This window comes from Pinus tabuliformis, chromosome 2_2, assembly GCF_031772625.1.
Source record: "Pinus tabuliformis cultivar Carrire ecotype Pingquan chromosome 2_2, CPIR1, whole genome shotgun sequence".
NCBI lineage: Eukaryota > Viridiplantae > Streptophyta > Pinopsida > Pinales > Pinaceae > Pinus > Pinus tabuliformis.
This window is the reverse complement of record NC_142300.1, coordinates 16724003-16747835: the sequence shown is the minus strand read 5'-3', so window position 1 is coordinate 16747835 and position 23833 is coordinate 16724003.

Genomic DNA, 23833 nt, shown 5'->3' with positions numbered 1-23833 from the left:
TCAACTTGTACACTTGGATTATGAAATGGTCAGCTAGCCTTGCCATAACTCCTCAGTAACTGCATTCGAAAGGAAACTTGCAATAAATGTTGACAACATTTTCTTTCGGTGTCCATGTCCAACCCATGCCAGGAAACTGATTCTGGGCACAGATTGCATCAAGTAAATATGCAGACATGTAAAACCTTGCTTGCTCATCCTTGGGTAGATTTCAGGCATTGGTAACATGGACTTTGAACTGAAGAGCCAACATATCCGACTAGTTGAATGGCCTTCTATCATTCACCAACTGGTCCAACACAACTACCCAATTCTTCATAAAGGTCTATGTGCTCTCTTGACCTTATAATAGGCATGCAAAGATGATCAAGAACTGGTAGGCCTTTCTTAGTGAGTTTTTCTTGTAAACATGAGTGGGTGTCGCTCTGGTTTTCAATGCCTCTGTCACCCAGCGCTTTATAATATCTTTGGTACAAAGTTATGGGTGACATAAAAAAAGTGTATCCATGCGGTTCAACAACTAAGGTAAGTGATACATTTGATGATAGTTCTCCATCCTTAAGGTAGAAAGTTGTGTCCCAATGGAACTGCTCAATGTCATAGTATCTGGAGCTCTGTGTGAGACAATCCAGTGGATGATGTCCACACAAGGGAAGGAGGGGTACCTGCATACAACCTTATGTAAGCCTAGCCGATGGATATTGACATAGACCTACTGATCCTCTAGATCTTCATTGAAGTCCCCTGCAAAGATATTCTTGATTTCCTACCATGTCAAGTTCATTCCCTTCTCAATGAACAACTAAGTGCCTGCATAAACTGGAAAATTCACTGACACCTACTCAACTTCTTCCCCAATGCTACTCTCGATAGTATCCTTTAATTCATCTCTCTTGGAAGGCATGTTACCTGTAACTACTGGAGAGTTTCTCAACAATTGTTGTACCTGGAGATAGAGAGGACAATTTCCCGGAGAGATTGTGCAGTTCCGGGGAGAATTGGGAAAATCAATGGCTCATGCATCGGGAAACTGCTGAGGGAAAAATTCTACACAATTTCTAGGCTGAGTGACTCTAGCTGCCTCTCATGTTCTGTGTAGTTTCCCAGATGAAGGCTGATAGTCAGCTGGTTCTACGCAGTTTTAGAGCTGAAAGTTCACTACTAGCTTGAACCACACAATTCTTGAGAGAAAGTTTGATTTCCCTCAAGGATTGCGCAGTTCACTAAGGCAAGCTTGGAACCAGGTCAAGAGATTGGCTTGTGGGTTAGACAGTAAATCAAGTGAGAAACACAAGCCATAATGCAAAATATAAATCTTCATTAAAGAACAAGTACGTAGGTCAGTGTGAGATGAGCTATGATGATTTAGGAGGGAGGCTTCAAAATGAAGCGTAGGCAAAATTCTGGAGGGTGGTTGTAGCCACTACCACATGTCACAAAATAAGTCCCTCACAAAGCAACATGAAAAAAAATAGTTGAACTTAGGAAAAAACTACAGGCGGCCAAAAAGAAAGTTATTATCAAATCCTTTGGTGTCAATGTGATAATCACATCATATTTGAAAGAATTTACCACTTCCAAATGAATACTGTTCAAAGTCAATGTTTTTCTATTTTTTGTCTTTCAGAGGTATGAATTGTTATCTATTTGTTTTATTAACTTTGTTAATAATAGCTACAACATCTTTGATTCTATAGTCATTATTTAAATTAGATGATTATTTATTGATCATCTATCTTTTATTCTACAACTATTGCTTGTACCCATATGCGACCAAACAACAATTCTTTATTCGATCTATTGGATTATCGTTGCCTGTTGACATGACATTTTGAGACATGGTGTTGGTTTATTTTTAAAACAATCTTGTTATGACCAATCTGGTTGTATTTGTAGGATGGATCTTGGTACCAAGATTCTGGTAACATAAATCTCTATTTTATTTTGTAATCATTTTCTATGGGTACCCTTTGGTATAATTAAATAATAGAATTTTCCAGTGAGGAAAAAATGAGTACTGTATAAGGGTGGGATCAATAGAAGAAGTTTAAATTTTAGTAACATTGATACTTTGAATTATATATTGTAAGTTTATATTGAATGAATTTAATATTATAGTTCTGTTTCAATAAGTTCATTGTTACTTTTGGGATTTCATACATTTATTTGACTGTGTTTCAGGAAGCCTTGAGATTTATACATCATCTCTCATATCACTATGTTTCTTTGGACTGCTGTTAAAATATGTCTATTCATCTATTTGTCATTAATTGGTTCTATTTGCTGCATTTTGAATTAAGTTATTTTTCTTACAATTGTTATCTGCAGAAATATAACTTAATTTACATATAACATGCCCTTTTAATTCATTAACTGTGTCTTCATAAACTAAATATGTTACATGCATGTACATGAATGCAAACATGATTAATTGCAATATTTCATTTTTTGCAATTGTTTACTACATTTCATTTATTATAAAGGTATGTCTCTACTTTGTGCCAAATTAATGATTAATCTGAATTAATCAGGAAACAAAATCAACATTATAATTTAATATATTTTTTTCCATGGCATATTTATAAATATTAGTTTTGGATTGCATTTTTTTTGTTATTTTTGATGTAAAATTGTTTAAAGCAAGTTGAGAGTTATTTCATTTGATTGAAGTAATAACAAGTCTAGTTGTGTTCTTTCTTGTTATCTTTCCATTTATGTTACATTAAAAGTAAGTTGTATTTTATAATCATTCTTTCTGTGTAAAATATAATTCATTCTTTTAATGTTTTGTAATTTTACCTCACACTAGTTAGAGCTACTCTTATGTTTATTCCCATTTAGTGTATATTTATATATAACCAATCAACTCCCCCTAACTAGTTGTATTAATGTTTTGTAATTTTACCTCACACTAGTTAGAGCTACTCTTATGTTTATTCCCATTTAGTGTATATTTATATATAACCAATCAACTCCCCCTAACTAGTTGTACATATATATATGATAGGATGCCTAACTGAACTCTAATGATTTATTTCTTGAAATAAGGAGAACTATCAGGCTAACAAAGTTGTAAAACCATTTAGGAGAACCTATCCCAAATGACTTGGGTTATCAAAGAACCTCATAGCGATTTGTTTCCTCCTATTGACAAGCAGTCACTTTTTCCTATCAAGAAATGGTGCTAGAAGGTGGGCCTCACTAGCTTTAAATGCCTAGAGGGAGACACAAGAAACCTCTTACCACTCATTCTTTGATATTTTTACTCGTAGTTACTCTGTGGGTGAAACTACTACCACTTATCATTCTGATCAAACTTCCACATTGCCTTCTTATCTGAACATACTAGTGAGCCTATTACTCTTACACCTTCACTTGATACTCCTCAGATTGAAAATCGACTCTAATATTCTCATGAAGTGTTGTCTATGGATCTGGAAAGATTAGAAAGAACCAGAGCTGCTGAGTGAAAAAAATTCCCAACATATTGTGACACCAATTGAATTACAGCTAGAGGATCCCATCGTGCTTAATCCCCGATTAAGAAACTCTCAAACTACTGGTAAATTTAATGATAGATTGCATGGCATATTGATTGGTCGAATTGACCCTAATCAACCCGAACCTAAAATTCTTGCTGATGAATCTACACAATAAAAACCTACTCTCCTAGGAGGATATAGTCTTCCACCCTCACCACCTAGTTCATATTCATCTTCTTCTGCTAAGGATTCCTTTGGAAAATAAAGTTCCTTACAAACAAAATTAGCTAATTCACAAGGTTCGCCCCGCATGCCAAAAAATAAAGGAAATAATCAAGGAAATAACTGGAGAAATAACCCTTCTACTCCATGGCTTGACCAGGACACAATTGTTGTGCCTGGTGTATGACACCCCTTACCTAGAAACCCTCAAAATGTTCTCCCAGAATTTGACCCCAACTCTAAACAACCTGCAAATGATCACATAAAAAGATTCGCGTTGGCCATTAGATAAAAGAGTGCACATCATGAAGATGTCATATGTAGATTGTTCCCATATATCTTTGAGGGAAATGCCTCGATATGGTACTTAGCCCAACAACCCCAAAGCATTACCTCATAGATTCAATTTGAAACTTCATTTTTAGATATATTTAGGGATGATAAAACACCTGAAGTTCTAGTCATGGAATTTTCTAACATGAAAATGGAACGAAAGGAAAGATTTAAATATTTCAATGAGAGTTTATTTCTTTGAAAAATAAAATTATTGTTGAGTCCATGCCTATTGAAAACCTTGTGGTTCCTTGTTACGTTAAGGCATTACCTACTGATATCGCCATGTGGGTCAAGAGAGACCAAAAATAAACCCTTCCAGCAACCTTTGAAGAGTCTATTACTATTGGAAAGGATATTCTTAGCCTCAAGGCAAACCATGACACCCAAGGTGACCAGGCTTCATCCTCTCGGAAGAAATATGAGTCATCCTCCAAACCACCCTCAACTAAGAAGGAACAAGGAGCTATAGATATTGAGAGTCTTCAGAAGGTCTTAAAAAAATTATAAAATGAGATTATTGAATTGAAGAAGAACTTAAGGGAAGGGCCATCAAACAAAGGTAATTTTAGACCCTTCAAGAAAAAAATTCCACCTAAATCTTCCCCTCCTGCTAAAGGGTTAAGTGTTGAAGGGCTTAAGAACATTCTTCAAGAACTAATATTAGGAGTTAATTCAACCTATGTTGATAAAATTGATGAAACTGATGAGGGTGAGGAAGAAACTAATGTCAATAATGATGAAGATCAACAACCTCCTACTATGGGTCACTTTGTTGATCTAGCCTATGATATGTTTGAAGAAGACCGGGAAAATTTCTTTGTAAACTAATATTCATAAATCAATCGTAGTAAAATTGTTACTGATGAATTTGGCCCATCTACCATTACCAAAGGTAACAATGCAAAAAAGTAGGTAGAAACTTCCAAAAATCATACTGTCCCAAATTTAGAGTACGTTTTGATTGAAGAACTGAAGAGACTCAAAGCCAACATTTCAATGTTTAAGTTGTTGAAAATTCCTATGATGCAACAAAAGCTCAATGTAATTTAGCTGAATTTTTGGGTAAAAAAAAAACCCCAAACAATGAAGTGCCAAATTTTGATAAAAATGGGACAAACCTAGTCACTATGAAGAAATGTCCTTTAGATAATTCTCCTACACAAACCAGGAAGACTAATGTCCCTACTTTCCTACTTACCTTCGAAATTTACAACAGAAAGGGTCACAACTCCATGATTGATTCCGGTGCTTCTTCTAATGTGATGCATCTTTCTATTTGTAAGAAGTTGAATGTAGAAATGAAGCCATCTGAGGTAAATATTATACAACTTGATCGTACAAATGTGAAAGTAGTAGGTGATTTAAATGATGTCCTTATTAGACTGTCTTCTAACCACAGAGTTCATTAGATTATAGATATTATTGTTGTTGATATTCCCAAAGATTATGGTCTATTTTTTAGCAGAGATTGGTTGTAATGTCTTAATGGTTGTTTCACCACTATTTGGTAACTTTTATGGCTACCTTGGAAAGGGAAGCAAAATAAAATTAGGATCAAAAGAGAATGGTGTATGAATAACACTATTACTCATCTCAATGATCCTAAGGAACCAATCCTAATGAATTATATTGTAAACACACCCCTCCTAACCCCAAATACAACCAGGGTTAAAAGGAGGTGGTTACTATGCTGAACCAACTCCCAAAGTAGAGTTTAGGGAATGAGATTTAAAATTTTTGATTTTTTTATTATTATACTTTTCCATAATTTCAAACAAGTGTCATCATTGTGTCATCTCATCAAGATGATTCCAACGATAAAAATTTCTCCTCAATCTGACATATGGATCAAAAGTTATGTCCCTTTAAATATAGGCCAATCATGCCCCACCACGTCATGCTAACACCCAAGTAGCACCTGACGTACCCACATGGTAGACATGAACTCCAAGAAAGTTTGGGGTCGACCTTCTTCCATTATGCACTTTCTTATCAATAGGCATGCCTGACCCTTGACCCCCTTGACCTCTCAACCTACGAGCACAAAGAGTTAGGTCAGCCCACCAGAGGTCGAGCCTTTTAGGCAAACCTCCCGACCTATGAATGACCCGACTTGCTGAATCAAAATTTAATTTTTAACTTTATTTTTTCCATTTTTTATCACTTTGACAGTGCTTCTATATTCTAACTTTTCAAGCCTTTCCAACAATTCTTACAACACCTAATGGATAACATATTCATAAGTAATTCATGAACAAACTTGAGAAACACTCAATCATATGCATAACAACATTTTCAAGTGAATTTCTTCCAAAATACAAAGCGTTTTAACAACTCATTAAAAAAACATAAACTTATTTTATTTGCTCAACATCCTTGTCAATAAAGAAATTAAATGATCAAGTCTCAAAGACTACAAGGGTTGGAAATAATACCTTCACTTCAATAAAGAATATACCAAATAACATACAATAAATCTACCACTTAATATACAAAAATTTAGACATGCAATGAAAGTCCATATTACAATATCATTTCACAATATTAATTTTCATTGTTGAGCACTCATTTCTACTAGTGCAACCCAACACCATCATAGTGAATTAACCCCTGCATTCAAGAGGTTAGTATAAGGCCATGCATCTCAGGCATTTCATGCTTTAACAACCTCATATAGTCTACAAGTTATACAAAGTAACATGCACAATACTATAATAAAAACAAATAAGTTCCCCCTCCTTCTCTTGATAATAATAAGGTTATTAACCTTTCTAGTTTCCTTTCCCCCCTTCAGTTTTTAAAGTTTTGGGTAAAGGATTAAATTTTGCCTTAGCCCCTAAGAAGATTCCTGTTGATGATATCATCTGTGATGTTGAGTTTGGGATCCGAGGTTTACCTGATAAGATCAAGGACACTATCAGGTAAGATTGTGCGGTTATCTTGAGAAAGGCTAAACCCCCTCGGATGAACATCAGCAATGAGGAATTCATTGCCCTTAAATCCTTAAACCAAAACAATGATATCATCGTTCTGAACGCTGACAAAGGTGGGGCTACGGTCATCCTTAACAAGGATGATTCCACAAGAAGATGTTAGATCATCTTTACATTAGTGGCAGTTATAAAAAATTGCCCAAGAACCCTCTTAAGAAAATTTCTAGGAAGGTGGCTCTCGCCATCAAGTCCAGCATCTCTGCGAGTTCCTTTTACCATAAGCTCATTGAGAGCAGTCTTGTTACCCCTAGGATTTATGGGCTACCTAAGATTCACAAAGAGGGGGCCCCCCTGAGACCTATCGTCAACACCATTGGTAGTCCGACCTACCTTCTTGCAAAGTTCCTTGCCGTTAAGCTCAAACCCCTGGTTGGCCGTACAGAGTCCTTCGTAAAAGACTATGCTTCCTTTCTTAAAGAGCTTAAGGACATAAAGCTTAGCCCCTGAGGACATTCTAGTCAGCTTTGATGTGGTCTCCCTTTATACTTGTATCCCTATAAAGGAAGCCATGGAAGTGATTTATCGCCTAACGGATCCTGACACCGCGCATCTGGTTGAGATCTGTCTCACTTCCACTTTCTTCTGTTTCGAGGGTGAGTTCTTTGAGCAGACCTGTGGTGTTGCCATGGGCTCACCCCTATCCCCTGTTGTTGCGAATCTTTTTATGGAAGATTTCGAAGCCAAAGCTTTAGCCTCGGCTTGTCTCCTTCCCAAGCTGTGGAAAAGGTATGTAGATGACACTAATGTCATCTGGTCCCATGGCCTAGAAGAGTTGGATCTCTTCTTCAACCACCTCAACTGTCAGTCCTCGGCCATTAAGTTCACCATGGAAAAAGAGGTCAATGGTTGCCTCCCTTTCTTGGATATTCTTATATCGAAGAATAAAGACGGTTCTCTCTCCCACTCAGTATTCCGGAAGAAAACGCATACTGAGCAGTATCTTCATGCCGATTCCCATCATTTCCCTGCTCAAAAGTTGGGTGTTCTTAACACCCTCGCCACTCGTGCCCTTAGGATTTCTGATAGGGAGAGCTTCGATAAGGAGAAATCCCATCTCCTTAATGTCTTTGTGGAGAATGGCTATAGTAGGCGCCTAGGTCAGAAGGCTTTCCTTAAAGCCTCTAAAAACTCGTTAATCAATAAAGAACCTAAAGAGCGCCAGCTAGGTGTCCATCTTCCCTATGTCCAGGGAACCACAGACAAGATTGCTCGGATCCTTAAGAAGTATGATATTCCCTCAACCTTTAGGCCCCTCAACACTATTCGCAAATCCCTCCGATCGGTGAAAGATCCCATTGATCCTAAAGATATGAAGGGTGTCTACTTGATCCCTTGTTCTTGTGGGACACCCTATATCGGGGAAACAGGGCGCTCCATCCAGCAAAGGATCAGTGAACATGCAGCTGACTTAAGACATGGGAGAACCAAGTCTTCAGTGTTAGTAGAGCATGCGGAAAAGACCAAGCATCAGGTGTGTATTGAGGAGGCCAAAGTTATTGCCAAGGTTGCGCAGTTCCATCACCGTAAATTCAGGGAAGCTATTGAAATTGAAAGAAGGCCGAGCAATCTCAATAGAGATGACGGCTGGAAGATCAGTAGCTGCTGGATCCCTGCCCTTTCTTCCTAGTCTTGCTTTTTCTAGCTTTCGTTGTTTTCTCTTTATTTCGCGGATCTTTTTCCTTGGTACCTTGTCTTTTCCTTCATCCTAGGGTTTCTCCTTTTGACTCGGTAAAATTATTTATTTATTTATTTTTTAAGTTAATAGTATTCTATTATTATTAATTTTTTATTTTTTAATACCTTTTAGAACTTTCTTAATTAAACTATATATATATATATATTTTTTTTTGTTAATTCTTAATTTTAATTGCTATTATTTTTTACCTTTATTTTTATTTATTTGTTTATTTATTTATTTATTATTTTTATTAATTTTTTTAATTAATTAATTTTTTTTATTTTTATTTTTATTATTATTATTTTTATTTGTTTATTTGTTTATTTTATTATTTTATTTTATTTTATTTATTTATTTTTATTTATTTATTTATTTATTATTATTTTTTTTTTCCAGGTTAGCTTAATTTTCGATCCATTATTTTTATTAACTCTAACTAACTTTTATATGTTATTTTATATTTATATATAATTATACACTTATTATAAGAAAAGGTCCTGTTTATAACTTATTCCCTTTTATTACTAGCTAATTGGTAATTTTTAATTAACAAACAATACCCTTTTTAACTAACCTTAAACAACATTTAAATTATTCTATATATTTTTATTGGTCACCTAATTTCCATTATTTTGACTCTGGTCCTATGGTCAAAAGTAGCCGTTAGTCGTGATAGTCTTTGGAGGCTCTGCTCAAACTATTTAACATGCTAAGCTGGATCTGTCTCTTCAACTTGTCCTGAAGATGAACCACACTAGTTGGTTCGAAACGCGTCGACAAATGATTTATCCTATGATTTACGTGGAAGAATTTCTCTTAAAAATGCATGTTGGTTATTACACGAATCTAACCATTATATCCACTAGTTGTTCCAACACATTTTACATAGTGGAAACATCACATTGGTCAATCACATATACAATGAATTCATAAGAATGTCATTAACAAACATCATTTCCAAACTAGAAATGTAAATAGGCACACACACACACACACACACACACATATTCTTGATTTCAGGAGTACAAAAGAGATACTTATCTTAAAATCATTATGAAACTGAGTTTGGGACTATGACTCTTCTCCCAACCATAGACAACTACAACTAAGTCTCACTTGTAGTTGTCACCCTCGAGCCAGATTCTAAAGGATTAGGGATATTTTTCTCAAGAAATAAGAACAACCATTAGCTAAACTAGAGACTCTAGAGATTCATCCATCTCCACCCACCAACTAAATTGAAAATAAAAAAAATGCACAGGGATTCTACAGACCAAGGGTCTCCACCATTCCAAAACACAACATTGTGGGTTTTAACCCTGTACATATAATACCTACATACAAATTCGAAAAATAGAAAATAAACAATGGCGAGAACATAAAACATAAAACATATATACATAGATATTTTCCCGGGGATCCCAAAATCGAGACTACCATATTTATTTTTCCTTATGTTCATTTCAATGTTACAATACATATATATATATATATATATATATATATATAGATACCTTCCAAATCATTCATAAACCACAAATGACAATCCATTAACCATGGATTAGAACATAATCGTAGTTCTCTTGACTGGATCTACAAAATACCATGGGTAGAAAACCATCATGCCCAAAACCATGTGCAAAACCCATGCACAAAACCATAGGTAGGTCCATCCACCTAATATATAGGATTCAAAAAAATTTCTTAGGGTGCTTCCCTAGACCCTGTGCAGGGGGGCTACCACCCCCCTGAAACCCTCTAACAAGGGGGGGGGGGGGGGGGGGGCTGCGCCCCCCCTATGACCCCCCCCCACACGTGCGACTAGTCATGGAAAGAATATAACACACACCCAACAAACATTGTGGCTCCACCCAAACCAAGGATTCCAAAACTCATAGTAAAATCAGAATACAACAAGGATGTATATAGAAATCCAGCGAGAATTTTCCAAGATCATTTCCTTAGCCTGACCCCTTACGAATTTCCTGAGAAACACCATCTCCAACCTCTATGCCAACAAGGACTCGGGAGGCAATCAATTCCCGACCTGTGATTTTTTCCTACTCCCTTGCCAACCGAAGAAGTCATTCCTATCTTCTATTAAACCTCTCTTGGGATTTGAATTTCTCTCTTCTCTTTCTTCTCCCAATCTACTTTCGTTTAAAACAAAACCAACTCCAATTCTTCAGGAAAAAATCCCTTCTAACGTTGTTCAAATGCCTTTCATTATTTTTATAGTGTCCCTTCAAGTTCCTACTATGTGTCTCTTCATATTCCTCATTTGGCTTTTTTTGCATATTAATATTATTTTCCAACAATTAATCAGCCCAACCCTCTAGAATATGTGTCCCATTTCTCAACCCATTTTTCTTTTATCAAAGATGTTTATAGTGCATACATAAATGTAACTAATTTGGGGATGTCACAAAACCCTCCCCCTTGGGGGTACACTATCCTTAGTGTTCTTATTCCATATGCAACAACAAAAACATGCTTAAAAAAACACATTCTATTTATGGAGCTTTATATACCCAACTCTTTACAATATTTACAATGTTCCATGCATTTGCTTCAACTAGCAAACAAAAGATATGATAAACAACAAGTTATAATTCAACCATCTCTCATTGGTCCTCTTTGTAGTCCTTGGACGCTTTAAATGAATTCAATCTGACTTGGATTTATTATTTTACTTGGAGTGTTTCTTACCTCCAATGTCGAGTGCTACAATCCTTGCATTCCTTGTTCTCTCAGTGAACAGTTACCAACTCATTGTTTCTGGGCACACTTCCATTGTGCTTCTAATTCTAGTTAGCGATGTTAATGACCAAAAAAAATTCATTCCATGGACTTCCCTTCTCTACTTCCCAGACCCTCAAGCAATCCAGTCACCCTGTTCTATGTAGTCACTCCCCTTCCAAGTTTAGGAATCCCCTTCTCTGCTTCCTAGTTCCTCAAAAGATCCATTCCTTGGAAAGGTTTCCTCACATTGGAAGGTTTTAAAACCAAGTCACACCCATAACTCAAAAATATCATATCGGTCGTAGCATGCTTCATGGAAATCAATGGACACTATTGGGTACCAGAGTCCCACAACAACCCTGTTCCTAAAGTCTTTTACTAGCATACAACTGCATGTTCCAATTCCTTTTTCTCCTACTACTAATGCTCTTATATCCAACTCCAACTACCCAGACCAAGAAATTTCCATGCTTTCCTACATCAAGTAGATAATTTCCATTAGACTCACCAAAAGGAATTGTAATAAATTCAAATCATATCTCATTGGTAGCTAATCAATGAGGTGACATTTGAAATTCTATTTAATTCCTCTCACAACAAGTCAAACTATCTCCTCGATCAAATCATGATGTATAAGAATATCACATATGATTAGCTAAAAACCCAACCATCCTAAATCAAAATCTTATATTATGTTCATAATTTTTTAATTTCAAAATTAAATAAAGTACTAATACTTGTCTTGAAATTGTTCTTTACTAATGCCTTTATTCACACTAGACCAGATGTCGAACCAGTAACCATCCAATGGCCTTTTCTATTTCCATACACACACTAGATCAGTTTCCAAACATGACAAGAACCCAATGCCTTCTCTTCTCTTCCATATGCATGATTGCTTTCCCAAATCAACAAGGTAATTCAGAAGCTCACCTCGGGGATCCAGAGGCTTCCTCGATATGGGCACCACCAACTAGGTAGTCTTCTGTCGACATAGTATTATCATTGGGAATCCAAAGCTTCACGCACCTCCACGCAACACATCACATCGCAAAAGGGCCCAAGTATACCCATACCTGCCTACTCCAACCACATTACACATAACATGTACACATATCACAATACAAAGAATGGGGCACAACTCCACATATAGACAACGCATGCACATATACACATGAATCAACACATTGTAACATAGAATCCAAATACTTCACCGTCTCTATTTATGTGAACCAGACCATATTTCCTCCAGTGTCTTTCCCATTCTTCACCACATGCATCCACAATCCAAATCCAGGATTTGTTCTAATTTTAAATATCCATGCTTGTCCCAGCATGCCGCAAGTCACTGCTTCCATTTTTTCTGATATATCCTTCAAAATTCCCTATCCATAACATAAACAAAGGCATAACATCAAAACCATATTCACATGATACTAAAATCATAGATCTGCTAGGGCTACTTTTCTCACTTGATTCCTCATAAAACCATGAACCTTTTTATTCCATTCACCTGCATAAGCGAATCAAAACAATCATTCTTCCACAAAAATGAACCATGACGACCCTGTTATACATTGGAATTCATATATATATATATATATATATATATATATATATATATATATATATATATATATATATATATATATATATATATATATATATATATATATATATATATATATATATATGCATAAGAAAAATCAATCATTATTTCACCAAAACGGTCCACACAATAATTTTTCAATCACTATGGCATCATATACATTTATTCAATCAGCAGCATGATCATGAACACAACACAATTACAAGTGTTCATAAGGTCAAGGTTAAGAGAACTTACTTTATCCATGCAAAGCATGCAAGACAATGAGAACAACAGTTCCCAACTTATCCAAGGCATTTGTTACCTCAATCCCATTTACTTTACCTTTCCTGGTTACCTTTCTCATGGTTGTCTTGCCACTTTCCATTTATCCCTATGGACCTAACTTTCCCATTTGGTTGTCATATTCCTGCCTAAAGTTGTCCTTTATTCATGCATTGGGCTTCATCCAAGTCTTACATTTCCTTTCGGGTTCCACTTAGCTCTTCTGAAGCTCCATTAGTTTTCCTCTTTCCCCAACCAATTCCCATGACCCCCAAAACATAAAAGGCAAGTACAAGAATAAAATGAAGAAAACATAGAAGTCCAAACAATAATGCGAAACCATAAACAAAGTGGCATGGCCATGTACCAATCAACAATAAAAAATGACACATCAAACATAAAGTCAATAGAGGAACACAAAATATCAAATGATCAACAACTATACCCATTGAACCTCATGAGCTTTGGTGTTTTCAACATTTCAATAAAAAACTTAGTCTTATCCTCCTTCAAGATTTCATGGTAGCCCTTTTAAACTTGCACTTCCCTTCCAATTTCTCCCAGAAGGGGGGTCCTTCGATACTTATCAAAGGCCCCATCCTTTTCCTATCTTGCAACAATGAACTTTGCTACCTCAAATGCTTGATATCTCTTATTAGTTTCTCTTTGTTTATTTGCTAAAATTTCTTAATAACCTGTCATTCACACACGATTATCAGTGCATTAATAAATAAAACAATATACCAATTTCCTTGCCCTAATGTACCAAGCATGCTACCTTGCAACTCAAGACATATCTCAATTCACATATTAATCACATGCCTCAAAATCCATGACATAAATAAGCATATTTTATCTCCATATAAATTTTCAAAATCTAGAATTGCTACATATACATGCACATATCAACTCTCAAAAGATTTCAATTCCCTTGACGAGTTCAACTATAATTGGAAATCTGATATGAGCATCATTAATTTTATTTAGCCTCTGTACAGAGACCAAACAAAAATTTGAATTCAGACTTTAGACCAAGGCTATAATCAAGGCATATTTGATGTTAAGGGAATTAATTAGAGTAAGTTTATCATACCAACATTAGCTTATGCCTTCATTCACGTCTTTACAAGATTAGAACTCAACTTCTTAACTCAATTATCATCCTTAAGATAACAACCTGTCAAATACAATGGCATTGCATATACTCATTTAATCATCAACATGTTCATGAATATAACACATATCCACATAATGTTAGACAAAATCAAGGATAAGAAAACCTCTTGTATTTGTGCAAAGCACACATTCATTTGGAACTAGAGTTTCCAAACATAGCCAAAGGAATTCTCACCCGATTCCTTTCTTTTACCTTTTTACCTTGCTACAATTGAGTCTTCTTATGTGCTATCACACTCACCTAGTTTTTAGTTATATCAACATAAACAAATCGACTGTTACCTTGCCATGATAATACAAAGAATGTTTCTTTGCAATTGTTCACACACGTCAGTCACATGTTCCAAGGATCAAGACATTATTTTGAAATAAGACTTTTACCATGACTAACATAACCAAATTAAAATAAACCTTTTACCAAGACTAGCAACTATGCAATAGTCTACAATCAACTCATCAACATTAGGCATAGTGCTACAACTAGCACCCACTTGCACTCATGTGCATATCATCTATCTCAATACACATTGTGTTAGTACAATTGTCTTAAAATAATATCATTCCTTTATGCAATCTCCTAAGCACATACTCATATCATTCACTTAATCAAATATTAAAACAATACTTTAAGGGTGCATAAGTTCAAGAATAATAATCAATAGTTCTTACGACACATATCTAGATAAAACAACTGTCTAGTAGAAAACTTCTTGATTAATGCAGTCTCAACTTTGTCAAAATATGCATATCAACAAGTGTAGGTATCACTTGTCCCATTCTCTCATCATCACCTTATTTTCCATAGTCTTGGTTCCTCAAGGACAATACTCTCATTGGTTTCCCAATTATGTCATGGTTACTTTATCATCATTAACTACTCTTTAGTCATTAGAACATGTTATAACAACGGATTGAGAGTCTTTATGCATGCATATCCATTACTGTATACACTTAGCATGCCTTCATGAATCTAGCATATCATTATTTAATATCTATTTGATGGATATGCATCTCTAAACTAATTCATATCTGACATTTTATTATGCATATGCTATTATTCATCAACTTATAACAACTTCTCAAATCATCAAATAAAATTATGAACTAGTAGGAGTTAAGCTAAGATATTTCCCCTCAAAATTTCGACTGCATCATTTAGTCATGAACTTTTGCAATCCCTGTTGGGCTGCTTGTGATGTGCTTTCATTCACATGCAATTGTTAGACACATGAAAATGCAAATAAATAACAAAACATCTTGTCGTGAACTTGTTTTTGCAAAGTCGTCATAATATGGCCATTTGTAACAAAAATCCATGTTAGCACAAATGTACATGCATCCATCTCGAACAAAACATTTACATCAAAACATATTGTTCACTCATCAATAATAGTGAAAAATTATCAATCATGCATGCATTCAATCATTCACAAAATCAATTAAACATGTTGCTTTCATGCTCATGGAAGAGCCCGTCTAGTCCAAGTGTTGAACCTGGATGCTCTAATACCACCTATAAACACACACCTCCTAACCCCAAACCCAACTAGAGTTAGAAGGATGTGGTTACTCTGTTGACCCAACTCCCTACGTACAGTTAATGGAATGTGAGTTAAAATCATTTACCTTTTTTTTTTTACTTTTCTAGAATTTCAGATAAATAACCTCATTGTATTCGTCTAATCAAGATGATTCCAAGGATATACATTTTGCCTTAATTTGAATTACGGATCAAAAGTTATGGCCCTTTAAAGATAGGCCAATCATGCCACACCACATCATCCTAACACCCAAGTGGCACCTGATGCACCCACATGGAACCTGACATAGCCACATGGAAAGAACGAAACTCGAGGAAGGTTAGGGTCAACCTCCTTCAATGAAATGCTTTCTTAGCAGCAGATGGACCCAAGCTGCGACCTCCGACCTAGGTCGGGGTGAACCCCCACTTCTTGGCATTGATCTAAAATGGGTCAGCTAGTCTAACCCCTAAACTCCCCAACCTCTCGACCTGTGGGCATATATAATTAGGTTGGCCCACTAGATGTCGGGCCTTCTAGGTTGACTTCTCAACCTCCAATTGGCTCGACTCGCTAGATCAAAATTTAAATTTCAACTTGAATTTTTCCAGTTTTCCAGCACTTTAACAGTGTTCCTATTTTCTAAAATTTCTAGCCTTTCCAACAATTCTTCCAGCACCTAATGGCTAAGAAATTCATAAGGAATCCATGAAAAAACTTGAGAAACACTCAATCATATGCATGATAACAATATACCATCATTTTCAAGTGCATTTCTTCCAAAATATAGAGAGTTGTAACAACTCATTAACAAAGCATAAACTTATTTTCTATGCTCAACAACACTGTCAATAGAGAAAATAAATGATCAAGTCTGAGAGATTACAAGGGATGGAAATAAGACCTCCTTCCCTTCAATCATGAATGTACCAACTAACATGCAATAAATCTTCCATTTAATATACAACAATTTATACATGTAATTAAAGTCCATATTACAATATCATTTCACAACATTAATTTTCATTGTTGGGCACTCATTTCTACCAGTGCAACTAAACACCATCATAGTGAATTAACCCCTACATTCAATATATCAGCATAAGACCATGCATCTCATGCATTTCAAGCTTTAACATCCTTATAGAGTTTGAAATTTATACACAATAACATGCACAATAGTGTAATCAAAACAAAGTTATTCCTTTGCAACAATAAAGATTGCATGTTGGTTATTGCATGAACATAACCATTATATCTACCAGTTGTTCCAGCACATTTTACACAGTGACAACAACATATTGGTCAATCACATATACAATGAATTCATAAACACTGCTATTAAAAACATCATTTCCAAACTAGAAAATGTAAATAGGCACACACACACACACATTCTTGATTTCAGGAGTACATATGATATACTTATCTCAAAATCAATGGGAAACTGAATCTGGGACTATGAAACTTCACCCAACCATATACAACTACGTCCAAGTCTCACTTATAACTATCACCCTTCAGATATATTCTAGAGGATGAAGGATATTTTTCTCATGAAACAAACAAAACCATCGATTGAACCAATGACTCCAAAGATTCATCAATATCCACCCACCAATTGAATTGAAAATCAACAAAATGCATAGGGATTCCAAAGACCAACAATATCCACCCTTCCAAAACATAACGTTGTAGCACCACCGAAACCAAGGATTCCAAAATTTATAGTTAATTAGAGCACAACAAGGATGCATCCAGAAATCCACCAGGAATTTTCTAGGAACAATTCCTCAACCCCATCCCTTAGGCATTTCCTTAGTAACACCATCTCCACTCTCCATATCGACAGGGACTCGAGAGGAAATCAATTCCCCACTTGAGATTTGTTCCTACTCCCTTACCTAGCAAAATAAATCATTCCTATTGGTTGTCCAATCTCTCTTGGGATTCAAATTTATCTCTTCTCTTATTGCTCCCAATCTTATTTCATTAAAAAAAAATAACTCCAAGTCTTCAAGAAAAAATTCCCTCTAATTCTCTAGGAAAAAAGACCCTCTAATGTTGTGTTACATGTCAATTTGTCTCCATGACACTTGATTAGTTTATGGGTCTCTTTACCATCCGTGAACATGCTTGATTGAACTCCCTTAGAAGTCAAACAACCAAAAATATCTTGAAGAAGATGATAAATTTGGGAATAATTGCGGTCACACCTTGTCAAGTTTCACTTGCATTGATTTTCCTAGCTTTTCTCGTGCATTCGCTAGAATTAACTCTGAGAACAACGCAAAGATGCACTCTGTCTGCCACTATAAACCGTGTAGGTGAATTCAAGAAAGTAAAAATGAAAAGTACATTCCAGGAACATACTTGTTTGAATATTTCCCAAATGAAAGCTTCCAGGTGATGACTATTCGAACTATAACCCTCAGATGATGCATCTTAATCCCTTTCCTCATGGAAACCTAATCCCTCAATTAGGGGATCTCACCCTCCTCTTTGGATCTGAAACTTCTTCTTCTTGGCCTATAAAATGACTAGAGGGTAGAGGGTTAGAGAAGGCTAGAACTTAGAGAAGATAAACTTATGCTACTAGTTTGAGATTGGAAAGCTTGTCATCTAAGGAGGAGATTGAAATAATATGGGAGGAACCTCACGGCATCAAGGCGAAGGTTGTAAGGCTCCTCTTTATCTTTGATTAATACGAATGAATTCTTTCTCCCATTTATTTTTCTTATTGGAATGATGAATGGTTTATAATTGTTTACAATGTTTATTAAGGCAAATTCAATTCCTAATCTCCTTGATCATTAGGTTAAGTTTTGTTTGGATTATTATATTGCATATGCTTTTGATCCTTTTATGGTTTATGGTTGCAGGTCTTGTCAAGCATTGAGGAGTTGCATCAAGTCACAACAAGGGATCTTCATTGAGCATTTCGTGAAATAGGTAAGAGGCTCATCCATTAGCTTTAATTCTTATAATTCAAACAAGTCCAACTTAGGGAAAGAGTCAATTCAATTGTCTTGCTTGTTTCTAGTTTCCGTCAAGGATTTAGGGAGATCTCTCTTGTCCGCAAGAGGGATTTGTCTAGTGTAACAAATTGGCGACTCCACTGGGGAATGTCTTTGTTCTCTTCCTTTTCCTTAGTTTTTATTTCTGATCCTTCTGATTTATCTCGACCTGAGTCTTTATGAACTAATGACCTTTCAGATCTTTATGGTTGATTTCTTGAATTTTTATTGTTTCTTGGGTTTATGAGATTTGTGTTGTTTTCGTTCGCCAACAGATCACAGTTCTGCGCCAGTTTTTCCTTAGCAACCAAGCGCATGTGCTCTATTTTGTATTAATGAGCTGTGAATACCTTGAAAATTTGGCTTTTGCTTCAACCCAGGCCTGAGTTTGATTTTCTGGAAGTGTCATTATATTTGTTTGGACTTCCTTATGCCTCTTCTGAATTCGTTTGAGTGCTTTGTTAATATTTTTTGAGAATTAGGTTTCTTTGAAGAAACTTGTTAGGGTTTTTCCTGGTTGGTTTGTTGATTGATAAAAAAAATATAGGTTGTCCTTCTGCTGGTGACATCCTCATTTTGTTCTGTCAAATACACCAGTTGACCTTAATTTTTTGCTTATTTGTGATCAAACTCATATTGAATTGAAAATTAGGGTTTCTTGAGATCTACTGCTTTTGTGAAGAAATTGTTGCTTTCAATTTTGGGAATTTCTCACGATTACACTTTTTTTATCATTAAATCAAATCATTCATAGGGAAAATGAATTTTTCCTCCATCTCTCTTGATTGATTTCTATGTGCTTGAGAGTTTTGTGTGATAAATGATAAAGAGTATTTTTGGTTTATTTGATATTTAGGGAAATATGGAACTTGGTTTATTTTCTGTGTTTTCATTGCATTAAGATGGAATTGGTTGTTTTAGGAAAGTTGGAAAAGTTGTGAGTTTTGGACTTCATTTAAGAAAAAATGAAAGAAAGTCTTTCTTTCCTCTAAATAGGATTTCATCGAATTTGAAAGTTGAAAATTGCATTTTTGAGTGCATTAAGATTTTGATTCGTGTCATAACATCATGAATTTCACCTTCATTACCTATTGAGTAAAGAACAACTTAATAATACAACATTAATTAAAATTAATCTAGAATTTTACATTTTTTAGGTCTCTTGCCACCTATAGTATCTTAAGTGTAGGGATTTGGAATAGGGAAGGAAGTAAAATTTCCAAAGCTACAAACAAATAATAGAATCCTGAGTTAGGGAGAGAAAATCCAATTATTTTAGTTTTTCTCTAGGAAGCTCTTCTTTTACATAAGTTAAGCACGAGATCATGTCAAATATGGTGAAGTGATCGTACCCACTTCATCAGCCAAGATATAGTCATTTTCACCTATTACAACAGTACTAAAAGGTACTTGGGGTCACTTGAAAGTAAACCTCCAATTGATCATGTGGAGGAGCCTTCAAGGGGATTCAACTTGCTACTCTGCCCTTGCGTGTATGTCTGATCTACGATTGTCCCCCCAAATAAAATTGTTGTATTTGGTAAACTTAGTGACTATAATCCTAGGGCTCTACTTAAGGTGACGACAGAGGGAAGGTCTTGTTGTAATTGGAACAAACATTGACTAGACTCACTTGGACTTTTTGGAGGGTAATATTTGCTTGAGATGGTTTATAGCAAAGTTACTTGCACCAGACTGTTTCATTAAGCAGGTTGTCAGGGTAACTGGTTCCAAATGCTCATTTCTATAAATATTTTCACCTTGATCACTGCAATGTTGAATTTCATCACCAACTAGTAATTATTAATCTCTGTGAAGAGTTAGTTTGTATGGTTTGAACTCCTAGATTTTTAGCTTGTGTTACTCTTTGTGTTGCTTTTATTTTTTAGAGACTTTAGGTGTAATTTAGATATTGTGTGATTTATTAATTGAAAAATTTTCATTGTGTTAGAATTACCAAGACAATCATGTAGGATACTCGGGGACCCCCCTGAGTATACACCAAGTCAGTTAGAAAATATAAAAGTCAAAAAGTCTAAATCATTGGGATCCAGAACTCTAGCAAAAACAAAAACTTCTACTATTATAGATTCTGATGTAAAAGGAACTGAAGTTAATAAACTGAAAAAATCTACTATCTTAGGCCTTGAAGTGATAGAAACCGAACTTGATCAAACTCAAAAATTAGTATCACACTCAAGAGGAACTGATTTACAAATTACTGAACTCATTCAAACTAAATTAGATACTAGAGACTTTTCAGATACAAATCCCATTTCTGAACCAAATATTGACGAACCTGAGTCTGATATTTCTGAACCTGAATCTTATATGCCTGCTACAACGCATATTCTAGATCCTCCACATTCACCGCATGTGAAACTCATTATTACCGATAGTCTCCCTCCTGGTCTCATTAGCATCGAAGAAATTGTTTCAGACGAAGAGGAAGAACCAATAGTTTCTACCAGTGAACCAACATATATTTCAGATCTTTTGTTTAGATCTCTTCACCCTGACCCTTGGTATTTCACACCCTTGAACTTTTTAGGACAAGGGATTCCATGATACATGACTCCTTACTCTACCATACTAGGTTTTGACTAGTCTATGATGGCTTCTAGAAGTACCTCATCAGACACATATATGTTTTCTACTTCTCCAGAGTCAACATTATATGGTGGTTTTCTACCACCTTGATACCACTCTCTTGCTGGAGCTTATTCAGGAGCCTCTTCCTCAAATCAATCTCCAAAAATGTCAACTAGTGTAATTAATCCTACTAATGAAGGTTTGACATCTGAATAATTTATTAATATGATTTCTGGTAATGTTGGTAATCCTCAAATCAACCCAACAAGTGGTTATTACCCGCTTGGGGGGAAACCATCGTATCTTCCACCTAGAGGACAACCATTAGATAGATCCTACCCTACAGTTGGGGGGTAACCCCCTGCCAGAAATTACCTTAATTATGCTCAAATGTCTCAAACCGGTTTTGGTCAACCTCTTATGCCTCAACCTGCCTTTGGAATGCCTTACCCTAGAATGAATACAATCTGGAACCCTTTGTTAAATCAATAATCAATTTCTTCTCAAGTGCCCATGTATCAACCTATTCAACCTATTGGACAACTTACACAGTAATTACCTTTTCAAGGTATGCCTTTTCAAGTCCAACCAACTTCCCAGGTTAATCCATCGACACCTACCCAACAACCACTCTAGCATCCTATCTCGAGTACTCCTCAAAAAATCAGTTTAGTCTGCTATACCAACAACTATTTAGAATCTAGGTTCAGGTTCACCTCAAACTCCCATTCTAGGATTATCACAAGTAACTATCCCACTTACATCACAAGTAACGGTGCAACCACTTGTTCAGTCTATCCCTCAGGTATCTGGTGTTCAATATATTCCTACAATTTCATCCATACCCAAAATACCTGTCATAAAACCTAATTTTCCATATATGCAAGAACTGTTTCAAGGGAAACCTTTACAAGGTCAACCCCAGAGTCAGTTTGTTCAAGGTCCACCTTTTCAAACTCAATTTTTCCAAGGTCAACCTTTGCAAAATCAACCCTTTCAAGGATAGTTCATTCAAGGTCAAATGGGTCAGAGTCCTTCGTTGCAGAATCAACCGTACCTAGGTCATACGTTTCAAGTACATGTGCAACCACAATAGGGTATGTCTCATCCTAGATATCTAGGAGGTATGCAAATTCCAACTGCTTAGGCTATTCCAGGATATCCTGGGTATCCTCCTCCTGGTACAAGACTCGTCCTTTAGGGTTATCAATATACACCTCAGGATCCTAATCGCCAGTTGCTTTTCATTGCAACTTTGGATTTGCTTGACCTCTCTCGATTAACTAATGATCATATTCTTTATTTACTGTTTTGGCCAGCCATTCCAACTAAGTTTCCTAGTAACATCCCTAAGTTTGAAGGTAAGTTGGGTGAAGACCCATCTAACCATGCTATGACCTATCATCTTTGGTGCCCATCCAACTCATTAATTGACGATTCTATTAGATGACAACTTTTTCAACAAACCTTAACTAGTTCGACAACCAAATGGTATGTAGAATTTCCGCGAGCTTCCTTCAATAAATTTAATGCCCTTGCTATAGTTTTTTTGACCCATTTTCAGTTTCCCATTTGATATGATAATGGAACTGAACTTTTAACCTCTTTAAAATACTCAACATCAACCCATATCTCAGATCACATTCATGAATGCAGACAAAGATGTCGTTTGGTTAAATTTTACATTATAGACCAGATTTTTGTGGAATGTTTTATAAAATATCTGTTACCAGTAATAACTGAAGATGTTGCCAAAGGAGCTATTGTAACTAAGGAGCAAGTAATTGCTCGTGCTCAATACCTTGATCTTGTTTATACTCAGTCTGATACTTGGTATGAAAAAATCCTAGATTTACCCTGCCCTGGTCAAACTAATCCAACCCTTACAGGATCACATGCCTCTAACGGTATGATTGGTTATGTGAGCCAAAAATCTAAGAATAAAAAGAAGAATTCTAAGAAAAACTAGATTTTGGCTCTATTAGATTCACCCGAAGAAGATCATTCTCCCAAAATTACTTCAGAGACTAATGCCATAGAATCATCTACCGACAAAGGTAAGAAATCCGGAAATAAGAAAAAGATAAAAGGGAAAGCTAAACAAGAAACTCATTCTAAGGAGAAATCAAACAAGAATGAATTGTCTGATGAAAAGAAGAAACCTTGTTATCCTTGCCTAATTTGTGATGAAGATCATTACAC